Source organism: Balaenoptera physalus, assembly GCF_965194825.1.
Source record: "Balaenoptera physalus genome assembly, chromosome: 6".
In the NCBI taxonomy this organism is placed as follows: domain Eukaryota; kingdom Metazoa; phylum Chordata; class Mammalia; order Artiodactyla; family Balaenopteridae; genus Balaenoptera; species Balaenoptera physalus.
The window spans coordinates 9,654,201-9,667,091 of NC_138885.1; the positions used below are offsets into that span (position 1 = coordinate 9,654,201).

At 34.6% G+C, this 12,891-nt stretch overlaps 1 pseudogene across 1 annotated transcript in view; it reads left to right on the forward strand.

Moving 5' to 3' along the window:
• The window catches only part of LOC309662899 (sorting nexin-19 pseudogene), a 36,808-nt pseudogene extending 24,134 nt beyond the window's left edge, over positions 1-12,674 (forward strand). The window contains exon 3 of the transcript in view: positions 1,745-12,674. The product of the transcript in view is annotated as a sorting nexin-19 pseudogene (transcript). The remainder of the gene's footprint in view (positions 1-1,744) is intronic.
• Positions 12,675-12,891: the final 217 nt, after the last annotated feature.

The window sequence follows — 12,891 nt, forward strand, 5'->3', positions numbered from 1 at the left end:
AAAAATTATTCTCATTCTAAATATCTTTGCTCATTCAGCTCCAAATTTGGAATGTTTCCTTGGAACTAGAAATATCACTATGCAGTCATGGCTCTTTCTACCTAGTAAAACTTATTTGAATTGCTCTTACTGATAGTCAATTAAAAATTGAATGCTGGGCTTCCTTGGTGGCACAGTGGTTAAGAATCCATCTGCCAATGCAGGGAACACAGTGTTCAAGCCTTGGTCCATGAAGATCCCACCTGCTGCGGAGGAACTAAGCCCGTGCACCACAACTACTGAGCCTGAGCTCTAGATCCCACGAGCCACAACTACTGAGCCCGTGTGCCACAACTACTGAAGCCCGTGAACCTAGAGCCCATGATCCACAACAAGAGAAGCCACCGCAATGAGAAGCCTGCTCACTGCAAGGAAGAGTAGCCCCTGCTTGCCGCAACTAGAGAAAGCCTGCACGCAGCAAAAAAGACCCAGCGCAGCCAAAAATAAATAAATTAATTAATTTTTTAAAAAATTGAATGCTTGTCCTCAAGCTTTCCAACATGTCTGTTTTTTGGCCCTAGTGTCTTTGTGTCTAAACTAATGATGTCTTCACTTTCACGTTGACTACATCATGGTCATATTCCACTTTTCTTTTTTCCAGGTAGGAAATACCTGTTTCCTGGTACCAATTCTCTTACTGCTTTGGAAGGAGTATCTGTTCATTTCTGGCTTCATGTTTATTAAACTCGATACCATTTTCACACATATAGAGATCTAACTACTATTCTTAAAAATAAAATTAAGCGATACGATCAACAAAATATTAAAGACATTACTTGAAGCTGGAGAATGTCACTGTCTAATCATTTTCATCAAGTACATTATTATAAAATAGTTCATTCTATAGTCTAATAGTGAGCTTAAAATATCCTCAAATGTGAAGTGAAATTTAAACAGTCATTAGAAGTTTAAAACTATTTGAGAAAAAAATAACACCCCCCATTTGGTTGCATGAAGTAGACAGAGTGTTTTGAGAGACATTTATTTTGATAAATAAAATAAGAATTATTTATGGTAGATGTTTCCAGAATATCTGTCTTTGAAGTGGTTTGGGGGAACAAAAGTAAAATGTGCTTAGAAAGAATTTTAGAAAGAAGACTACCTCTCAGAATGAAACCACAAAATTATTGCTTGATTTTGGAGTTTGGAATGGAAAGGTATGTGGGGAGACATAGAGTGGAGGGATAAGCAGTGACAATGGCAGGAAAAGCCTTAAAGGTTTGACAAGGGACTGAAAAGCACTGGAGAATCATAAAGTTATTTGCATGTTGATGTAACACTGGAGAGTCAATTAATTAATTTATTCATTCATTCATTCAAGTTTATATTATTTAGCTGTTCCTCTTTACTGGGAACTTCTTCTCCATTATGTACAGTATTGGTGGAAACTACTGCCCATATCATGCAATAGTACCAGACCCCCTTTGGCTTGATCAAACAGGCCTACCATAATGGGGCTTTGACTCTCAATATAAAGACATAAAGATAATGGGGTGTTTGTGATTCACGGCCACTGTGTCACTCTCAAATATTAGTGTCAGCTAGGTAATAAAATAGTAATGATGATATACTGACTAGATATACTGACATACTGACTACTAGAAATGCAGCCAGCAGAAGCCCCAGAAAAAGATTCTAAACAAATTCTCAGAGGATGAGTGGATGGTTACTGGTCAGATGCACCCATGTCAGAATAAGACCTCAGTGATGGTGATCCAAGAACAGAGACATTGTGAGCTGACACAGGCCTGGATCTGTTCCTCTTGGGGCTAATGTAACAGTGGAGATGGCTATGTATGGAAAACATGCAGAAGGCTGTTTATCTCATCATTGGTACCCTAATTCAGAGGAGGCTAGAGACACAAGTAGCTAATCTAACACATCCACAGCACAAGGTACAGTACCTCTGGCTTCTTCAGGAATCCATCTGGCCTGGGGGAGTTTTGCCTAACTGTCCATGCCCTGTAAGGATCTAGGAGCAGAATGCAGCTGTGGATGGGAGTCCTGGCAAATATTTTCCTAGAAATTCTTGGGGTGAACAAATGCAGGCTGAGCCGTAGTCTAGTCTTGGAGTTGCTACAGAAACCCTTAATCAACAGGCATTTGATTACTGCCTTTGGATCACCATCTTGGAATTCTTGGATCTCCGTGTCTTTACTGAAGATTCTACCATAACCACCTCTGCCTCAGATACCCCGGGCAACTCCAAGAGAATTGGTATCTCTGCTTAGCCATAAGTTACTTATCCACTGAGGAAGAAGGGTTATTCCACCACTGAGAGACCAGTCAAGAAGTCTGTTTCCTCTGGAACAGAGCTATAGCTCAGAAGACCTGGTTTCACAATGGTACATCTCCTTCCCTGCCAGTTCCACTCTACTTGCGGCAAGTGACTGGAGTATATATGTACCTATTAGGTGCATATCCATCTCCATACCTTTTTTAAACAAGTGTATATGACACTGCCTGCTTCTTGTCCTACACAGTAGCTTTGAGTTCCACCCATTTTTCTATCTTTCATTAGTCTCCCCCATTTATTCTGTAGCATATGTAATACTTATATTCAATTATTTGCTGTTTAAGCTAACCAGATTCATGCAATTAAGAATCCTGCATGATTGAAGGTTTTGAGCAGGGGTCTGACCAGATTTGCATTTAAGAAGTTTTGCACTTAGGGCTGAACTTGGATTAAGTCAGGTCTATGACACTAGCGCATAGGCAGTGGCATTTGGGTAGAGTGGAAGGATTAATTTTTGTGTGATTGTATAATGACTCTTCCTCAAATAAATTTTATTAGATTTTTAAACCAGGAAATGTTCTTTACAGTCTCTCACCACCTGAATCTGGTCAAAGGTGAAGCACTTAGTATAATACGTTGCACATTCAGACAACCACTTGAAGATTTTTTCGACATGTTTGTTGATTCACTGGATTAGTAAAGATCTCACACATTATTGGTACATAATTTGTGAAACCATGGCCAGAAATGTATGATATAATAGTAAGGGTCCCTGTATAATTTCAGGGACTTAGGTTTAAGTTTTCATTTAAAACAGATCTGTGGTGTGTGTGTGTGTGTAAATAGTCACTGATATTATGTTGTGGAAATGGAAGCATATGAAAGGAAAAGAGTTTCCAAGGACTTAAAAATAGTGACAAGTAGATCATTCAGTTCCTAAGAAGCAATATAAGATTATGAAGTCTTGAAATTTTCTTACCAAGAATATCCTTATATAATGCTCTTCATGGCTACGGTGGGAAATTTTTGTATACTAAAGAAAATGCATTTTTTATGCTTTCAGTATAAATGCTGAGTGAATGTGGTATTGCTATAAAGCAGAGTTGTGGTTGCCTTTTTTTTTCTGTAACACACAAAGGATGATGAACAAAAGTGAGACCATCTTCCATGGGCATATTCAGGTTTATGGACTACATCTCATAACTGGCTATAGCACTTTCTCAAAGAAACTACATCCAAGTAAACATTCCTAAGAATGATATTATTATGGGAAAGTATGTTTTTGTATTTCTTTATTTATTTAGCTTTTATGGCAATGATATATTCATCTGACATTCAAACGAAACAGAGTTTTTTTATAATAAAAAATGGTGGTCCCATGCTCATACTCCGTGTTCCCAATCTCTCTGTCCAAAGTCAACTGCATTCAGATATCTGTTATTGATTTATTCCTTTTTACTTCCTCTGCTATAATTTCAACAGTAATTTGCTAGGGTTATGTGATAAAGTCCTACATCTTGATCATAATTCTCTCACTTTTTAAGTGAATTATCAAAAATATCAGTATGTTAACTGTTCTTAGCAATTAATTGTTTATGATTCATCTGAAACCTGATAATACACTAGCATGTTCTGAATCCAAATTTGAGAAATGAAAACCTACAAACTCTACTCTGTGTTCCTTAGATTCTCTACATTTTGGTGTAGCCCACATTCTTGGAATAAGTTCCCTATCTCTATCTATCTATCTATCTCCCTATCTATCTATCTATCTATCTATCTATCTATCTATCATCTATCTCTATCTTTCTACCTATCTCAGACATTCCCAGTGAACCTGTATGCTCCATGTACAATGTCTTACTTCCTTTTCTCCACTTATAATTTTCTCCTCATATGGGCATCCTCACTGTTATTTCACTAAGCAACCAGTCTACTCTAGGCCCAAAGCAGGTCCATCTCTTCCATGGAACTTCATCTGGCTATGCAAATGTACTATAAACTTTCCTTTCTCTACATTCTTTTAATAATAGCATGAATATAACCACATATTTATTAACAAAATTACTCTTAGGCGCTCAATATTTAACAGTGTCTCTCTTATCCTTAATTCTTCACAACAATCTGTGAGCTCAACATGAGTGATTCGATGCATAGACAAGGAAACTGAGGCATAGAGAGACTTAAAAATCTTTTTCTGAGTCACGTAACTCTGTGAATCCAGGACTGAGATTAGAGTACAGCTTAACCTGAACTCAAAGTCTACAGTGGATACATTCAATATCCCTTTGCTGATGCTAATTTTTCTCAGCTCAGTGTTGCCTTTTTTTACTCCACTAAATGTAATGAAAAATTCATACTCTGACTTCTGATAGTTTGTTTCTCAACTTCTCGTGTGTATCTTCCAACCACTGCCTTGAGGATACTGCATTCAATCAAATGATTAATACATAGTAGGGAGCAAAAACATATGTCTGTTGAATAAATATTTATGCACACCGTGGAGGTCATGCTCTGAATGGTTGACATGCAAGATTAAAGCTATGTTGATTCCAGACTAAGATGATTGGGGAAAGTTCAAAATTTTAATAGACATCACATTAGAAAAGAAAGTCAAATAAGGCTGCTTTTTTTTCTTTTTGGTTGTTGTGTAGTTCTTGAATTTACTCGGCAATATATTGAAGATAGTCAATAATGCCAATGGGAGTATAATGTAGCACCTAGAATCTTCTGGAGCTTGTTCTGAGGATTTTATTTAAAGATTTTTTTTTTTTTTTTTTTGTGACCACCAATTTCTGAAGACTTCTTTATTTAGTGTTGCTTGGTAGGGTTTGAGATATTATATTTTTTAAAAAGGAAAATATATATATATATGTTCCAGAGGATCTATAAATATTATTCATTTGAACTTTAAGAATATTTTGCATCAGTTTAGGGTCTAAAAGTAGAAGAAAGAAAGCTCTTTTATAACATAAACACACAGGAGCCAAAGTCCCTTTCACCAGAGAAAGCTTTGTGATCAGTGGAATGTATACAATTATAAACTCAGTTGTTAAATCAAATCGCACCCCAATCACCTTAGCATGTCGCTTTTAATGGGCAATACATTCCCCAAGAAGGCAAATTCTCTGCTAACAATACTGAACCAAATCATCAAAATTCAAAGATGGGTCTATAAAATGTGAAATTCCATCAGCCAAGTGCACAGGGGGCTGCAATGTGTAGATTAATGGGCAGCCTGTCAAGTATTTTAATGTATGCCTCAATCGTTGAAACACATGTGATGATTAGTAAAGTATTTGGCCTGAGCAGTAAAAGATATAAAATAAAGTCATGACACCTTCCAAATTAGTAAAGCATTTGGTTAGACTATATTGATAAATCACTAGCACAGATGAAAAAGTCTGATAACTGGATATATTTTCCCCCCAGGCGTGCTGAGAACTCACACTAGCCTCTTCCTATGACATCTTTCTAAATGAGGGTCTCTGTGAAAGCACCAAAGCTAAGTCGCTAAAGAATCTTAGAATATGAACACTCACTGGTTCATATTCACACTCACATCTATAACTGGCATCTCTCATATTTCTTTTTTTTTTTTAACATCTTTATTGGAGTATAATTGCTTTACAATGGTGTGTTAGTTTCTGCTTTATAACAAAGTGAATCAGTTATACATATACATACGTTCCCATATCTCTTCCCTCTTAGGTCTCCCTCCCTCCAACCCTCCCTATCCCACCCCTCTAGGTGGTCACAAACCACCAAGCTGATCTCCCTGTGCTATGCGGCTGCTTCCCACTAGCTATCTCTTTTAAGTTTGGTAGTGTATATATGTCCATGTCACTCTCTCACTTTGTCACAGCTTACCCTTCCCCCTCCCCATACCCTCAAGTGCATTCTGTAGTAGGTCTGTGTCTTTATTCCCGTCTTGCCCCTAGGTTCTTCATGACCTTTTTTTTTCCCTTAGATTCCATATATATGTGTTAGCCTACGGTATTTGTTTTTCTCTTTCTGACTTACTTCACTCTGTATGACAGACTCTAGGTCCATCCACCTCACTACAAATAACTCAATTTCGTTTCTTTTTATGGCTGAGTGATATTCCATTGTATATATGTGCCACATCTTCTTTATCCATTCATCTGTTGATGGACACTTAGGTTGCTTCCATGTCCTGGCTATTGTAGATAGAGCTGCAATGAACATTGTGGTACATGACTCTTTTTGAATTATGGTTTTCTCAGGGTATATGCCTAGTAGTGGGATTGCTGGGTCGTATAGTAGTCCTATTTTTAGTTTGTTAAGGAACCTCCATACTGTTCTCCCTCTTGCATCTCCCTCCCACCCTCCCTATCCCACCCCTCTAGGTGATCACAAAGCGCAAAGCTGATCTCCCTGTGCTATGCGGCTGCTTCCCACTAGCTATCTATTTTACATTTGGTAGTGTATATATGTCAATGCTACGCTCTCACTTCGTCCCAGTTTACCCTTCCCCCCACCATGTCCTCAAGTCCATTCTCTACGTCTGCATCTTTATTCCTGTCCTGTCCCTAGGTTCTCATATTTCTTTTGAGTTCTAAAAATTAGATTTCTTTTTCCTAAGCCTGTTTCAGAACTACTTTCACCTCAAAAGCAATTTTCAGTATTTTCTTCGAAGCATGTCGCTGGAGACACCAAAGCTGAAAAATACACACCAGAAGAGAAAGGATAGACTGAATACATCTACTGTCACTTTGGTTAGTAGTATATACATTGTGGGAGCTGGAGGAGGCGAAATGCTGAAGGTTTATCCAGGCAGATTCATCAGAGTGGTCAGGACAACGAAACCCACAGGGTCAAAGAGATTCTTTCGTGGCAGCTGTGGGAAGTGAAGCTGCTATGATACTTTGATTAGCCTTCAATGCTCAACACCAAATTTGCCCAGCAGTGGCACTCATGATTTGGAGGAGAGAAGGAACATCTTCATTTTTAAATGGTTTCTTTCGGAGGTAGGGATTTCCAGGTGGAAAGGAACATTACTTTTTACTGAGGGATGGAATTATATGCATCGTTTGCTTCTCCAGGTTTGCTAGGCATTTCAAAGGTCCATTCAGTCCAGCACCAGAAGTTGGAGCACGTGTGTATTTTGCACTGAAAATGTAAAAGCAGACTCACGGATATTACTCTTTACAACCTCACAGTATGAAACCTGATAGTTACTTACAATAATAATACAAAATGGAAATGTTATGAAAAAGAGAAGGAAATAGATGATACATAAGTTACGTGGCATCTCACTGAATCATGGAGGTGCATGAACATCGGGAAATTTTCTTCATAGAGCCAGTACAAGAGGCTTATCTCAGACAGTGAAGATGAAGATATTTCTGGATAAGAATATGGAAAGAACAAACTATTCCTACGTGGAATGGAGGGTATTAATGTTGAGGAGAAGACATTCAGAGTAACAAGTGGAAAAGAGTTTACAGCACATCTCTTTTTAATTATTTCAAGTGGGATTAACATTTTCCCAGTGATAAAAAGATGAGAAATCTGTCATGAGGTACACTTTGCCTTTATTTCTGTAACAGCTTTAAAAAATAAAATAAACAATTTTTAAGCCAAAGAGCTCCCCATCAGTAAAGTTGTTCAAGTGTTGGGTGACAGCTTGAGAAAGTTGTTGAAGGTTTTCTACCTCGGCAGTTTATATGCCAATGAAATATTAGTAGCATGTTTCAAAAGGGAGAATTAGTCACTGAAAAGTAATCTTTAGGGCAGCTAGAATCCACTATACTCATTATGACTCACAGTTCCCTTTTGCCAAAAAAACTTCGGTATCCTTTTGCAAGATATACGTAAATACCTTGTCATATATTCAAACTCCTTATCAGATATGTAAACACCTTGATTTTGGCATGGAGTATGCAATATATGTTTATAATTTTGTCCTTATTTTATTTTCCCATTAATAAATTTGGCTAGATTATGGAAGTTGGAGCATTATTTTAGTTGGCCAAGGGTTTGGGCAAAACAAAATTTTGGATGCTAAATAAGACAGCTAACAGCTGTCATAGCCCTATCAAATATTTTTTTTTAAATGATTGAAATATAAATAAGTGACCATTGTGGAAAATGCTGTGAAATAGGAAAAGTATAATGCACACAAAAATTTTCCTTTTTACTCTGGGTTATCAGCTACTTTTTTCCCAAGATATGCATTTTAATTTGGAATCACCCAATTTGTATATTGTCTGTGTATTGCTTTTTAATTTCATATTGTAAAATGAGTGTCTTGTATATAATTAAGCATTACTAAAACTGGTATGCTTAAAAGCCATACAATAGTTTATTTTACAGTTGTGACACAATTCATTTAATCAGTCCCCATTGTTAAAGATTTGACTTATTAACCATAATGTAATCAAACTGGCATTTCAAACAGTACTTTTAAGCTCAGCCAGTTAAAAATGGTTTTCTATTTTACTTTATTTAAAAATGTAGAAGAATAAATGACTGCATTCTTATTTTTTTTTAATAATGAGATGACTAGAATAAAAATTACATTATCTTTCCCAGAAGTAACAATTCTTAGGAATTGAGTGGCCATACATGCCAATTTATACCTGCTGATCTGGGGTAACTGTGATTGTTAAAGTAATGGCAACATTTTCCATTCATAGATATGTACCAATCCGATGATGTCATATAATCAACCTTAGTTAACAGTATGCAGTGTAAATGTATTTCTTCTACATATTTAAATTTATGTACCTTCCACATATGCAAATTTTAAGAATTTATTGTATATATTGTAGCAAATTATTTAATAATGATACTCCTTAAAGAAATTTCCATAACAGAATATATAGCTCAGAATCATTCCTTTAACTCCTTGGTATTCCTGAATATAGATGAACAAAATTCTATTAATATAGATGAATAATAATTTCCTAATTATGATGTTAAAGGATAACTTTTTAAGGGTAATATAAAGACTCTTATACAACCATAAAGTGAAAACATTTCAAAGACTTTCTTTAGTTCCTCAATTAATTAAACCAGTAAGGTATTGGAACTGGTTCAAAGGAGAATCCAACACACTCACACACGCGCACACACACACTCGTACAAACACCATCAAAATGAATTTATAGATACATACACCAAAATGAATTTATAGATACATACAGAATTAGCCAATATTTACAGATCCAATAGATTCAATTCATTTGCATTTATATGTAAATGAACCTACTATTAGTTCACTACAGTTTACAGAATTGTTCAAAGAGACGATGACAGACAGAGATAACTTAGAGGGTGTGCTTGACAGGCCACAAGTTATCTTTTATGCCAATTTCAGTCTTTCACAGTTTTTTCTGCTAATGGAATTTTAGATTGTATTCAGTATATTTGTCATTGTAAAGAATGCTGCAAGAAACATTTTTCATTATGTACCATTTTCTCATGTGGACATATGTTTGTAAGATAATTATCTAGAACTGCTGGGTCAGAGTATCAGATTGATTTCTTTTTTCTCTTCCTTTAATATGTATTTGTTTATTTTTAGAACAGCTGCTGAACTGCATTCAAAAGTGCTATTCCAATGTATGCTACCATGAGCTATCTATAATTAACTATTTTTCCTACATTTAAAAAAATACTGGATTGATTCTTTTATTTCTTTTTCTTTAATCAGGTCATTGTTTTGATTCTTACTGAGTCAACTACTGATGAGATGGGCAAATTTTCATATACTTATTGGTCACTGACATTTCTTCTAATTTAAATTTACTATTCATATAATTTTTTATATTTTTATATGGATGTTTAATTCTTATTCATATAAGAAAACTGTTTATATATTTTATTATAGTTATTACCTTGTATATATGTTTAAAATATTTTCTTGTAACTTGTCACTTATCTTTTTAAAAAATGTTTCTTTCAGATATATTTTTCCATTTTGATGAATACATAATTATATTTATATTATCATTTAAACAATCTCTAAGTATATATTTCAGCTCCATTATGTACATTCACAACGTTATGTAACCATCATTGTTATCTATACCCAAACTTCATCATTCTCTATGTAAACACTATCCACTAAGCAATAACATCCCATCTCTCTCTTTCCCCTTCTCCCAAACTCTACACTATTTTCTGTCCCTATGAATTTGCTTATCCTACCTACCCCGTATAGGTGGAGTCACATAATGTGTGTCCTTATTGTATATGTCTGGCTTATTTCACTTAGCATGTTTTCAAGATTTAACCATGCTGTAACATATACCAAAAATCCATTCCTTTTTATGGCTGAGTAATAATATTCTATTGTCTTATATACTATATTTTGTTTATCTATTCATCTATTGATGAACATTTGGATTGTTTCTACCTTTTGGCTGTTGTGAATAATGTTATTATAAACATTGTTATAAAAATATGTGTTTGCATCTCTGCTTTTAATTCTGATTATATAATTCTGGTTATAATTAATGACTAAATACCCAAGACTGGCATTGCCAAATCAATGGTAATTCTATGTACAACTTTTTGAGTAACTAACTGACAGTTTTTCACAGCACCTGCATCATTTTACATTCCCATCTTAAATGCACATGCTCCTATTTCTCCATGTCCTTGCCAAAAAATTATTATTTATTTTTAATAGCATTCTAATGCATATAACATGGCATTTCATTGTGATTGTTTTTGGCCATGCTCCACGGCATGTGGGATCCTAGTTCCCCAACCAGGGATTGAACCCACACCACCTGCAGTGGAAGTGCAGAGCGTTAACCACTGGACCACCAAGGAAGTCCCCTTCATTGTGATTTTTATTTGCATTTCCCTGATGACTAATGATGTTGAGCATCTTTTCAAGTGGTTACTATTTGTATATCTTCTATAGAGAAAGGTCTACTCAAACACTGCCTATTTTTATTGTTTTCTTTTGTTTAGTTTTATTTTTGTTGTCATTGTTGAGTTTGAGGATTTTTATATACTCTGGATTTTAAATCCTTTTCATATATATGATTTGTAAATATTTTTCCTAGTTTGTAGAATGCCTTTTAATTTTCTTGATACTTTCCTTTGATGCACAAAAGTTTTTATTTTTGTTGAAGTCTAATTTATTTACTTTTTATTTTGCTGCTTGAGATTTTGGTGTCACATCTGTGAAATTGTCAGATACAATGTCTTGAATTTTCCCCCATTGCTTTATTGCATGAGTTTTATAACTTCAGCTTTTAAGTTTTGATCCATTTGGGGTACATTTTTTTATATGGTATGAAGTAAGGGTCCAACTTCATTCTTTTCCAAATGGATATTCAGTTTTTTCAGCATCATTTGTTGAAAATAATTCCCATTGAACAGTCTTGGCACTCTTGTCAATAATCTATTGACCATATATGTGAGGATTTATTTCCAGGATTTTTATTCTATTCCATTGGTCTATATATGTGTCCTTATGTGAGTATCATACTGTTTTCATTGTTATAGCAACTTTTGAAGTCAGGAAGTGTGAGTCCTCCAAGTTTGTTCCTCTTTTTCAAGAATAGTTTGAATATTTGGGGTCCTTACAATTCCATATCAATTTGAGGATCATCTTTGCCATTTTTTCAAGAAAAAAATGTGCTGGAATTTTAATTGGGATTACATTGAATCTGTATATAACTTTGGAGAATATTGGCATCTTAACAATGTTGTCTTCCTATTCATGAACATGGAATATCTTCCCATTTATTTATTTTCTATTTAGTATTTTTTCCAGTCAATTTTTTTTTTTAAATTTGGGAAGTCACATGTATTTTTTCTTTATGTTTTTAAAACTGTTGTATTGTTCTCATGGTGTCCTTCTTTAAGCCATTCTTTATAATATAATCTCTGTATATAATAGTTTCTTATAATTAAAAATAAATTGCTCTTTACTACATCTCAATTTTTAATGTATAATTAATTTATGCACCTGACTTATGTTTTTTCCAAATCCATACTATTCAATTCCCACAATATTTATTGACTGGTCTATCTTATATCTACCATTTTGAAATGCAACATTTAACACATGCTACATCGCTGTATGTTCAGTTTGATTTCTGGACCACAGTACTGTTTTGATCTACTTTCAAATTCTAGGTGAACACTATACTGTTTTAATCACTCTGATTTAATGGTAGGTTTTCATTTCTGATACAATAATTCACATTGCTCTTAATTATTATTCCCCCTTCCCATTTTTTTATTTTGTTTGTTTCTCCTTCAGACTACTTTTGCAATAAGTTAGGTTACTTTAGGACTTCCAATATTGTTATAACTGAGATTTTGTTAAAATTTTAAATCAATTTTTAGAGCAATAACATCTTTCTATTGTAAAGTTTTTTCTGCTGAGAAACAATGTAGGTTTCTTCATTAACAATGTAAGTTTCTTCTTCATTAAAGTGTTCTTTTTTCCTTACTTTTTAAATATATATTCTTTTGTTCACAATTTAGTGGCTTTGCACAATTTTATTACTTTTTTTTCCCTTTTTTCTATTTTACAGTTGGTTTGTTTTGTGTTTCATACATAATTTGCTTGAAAACTGGATATTTAAAAGAAATACAAATATGGTGACTCCGGAAATAAG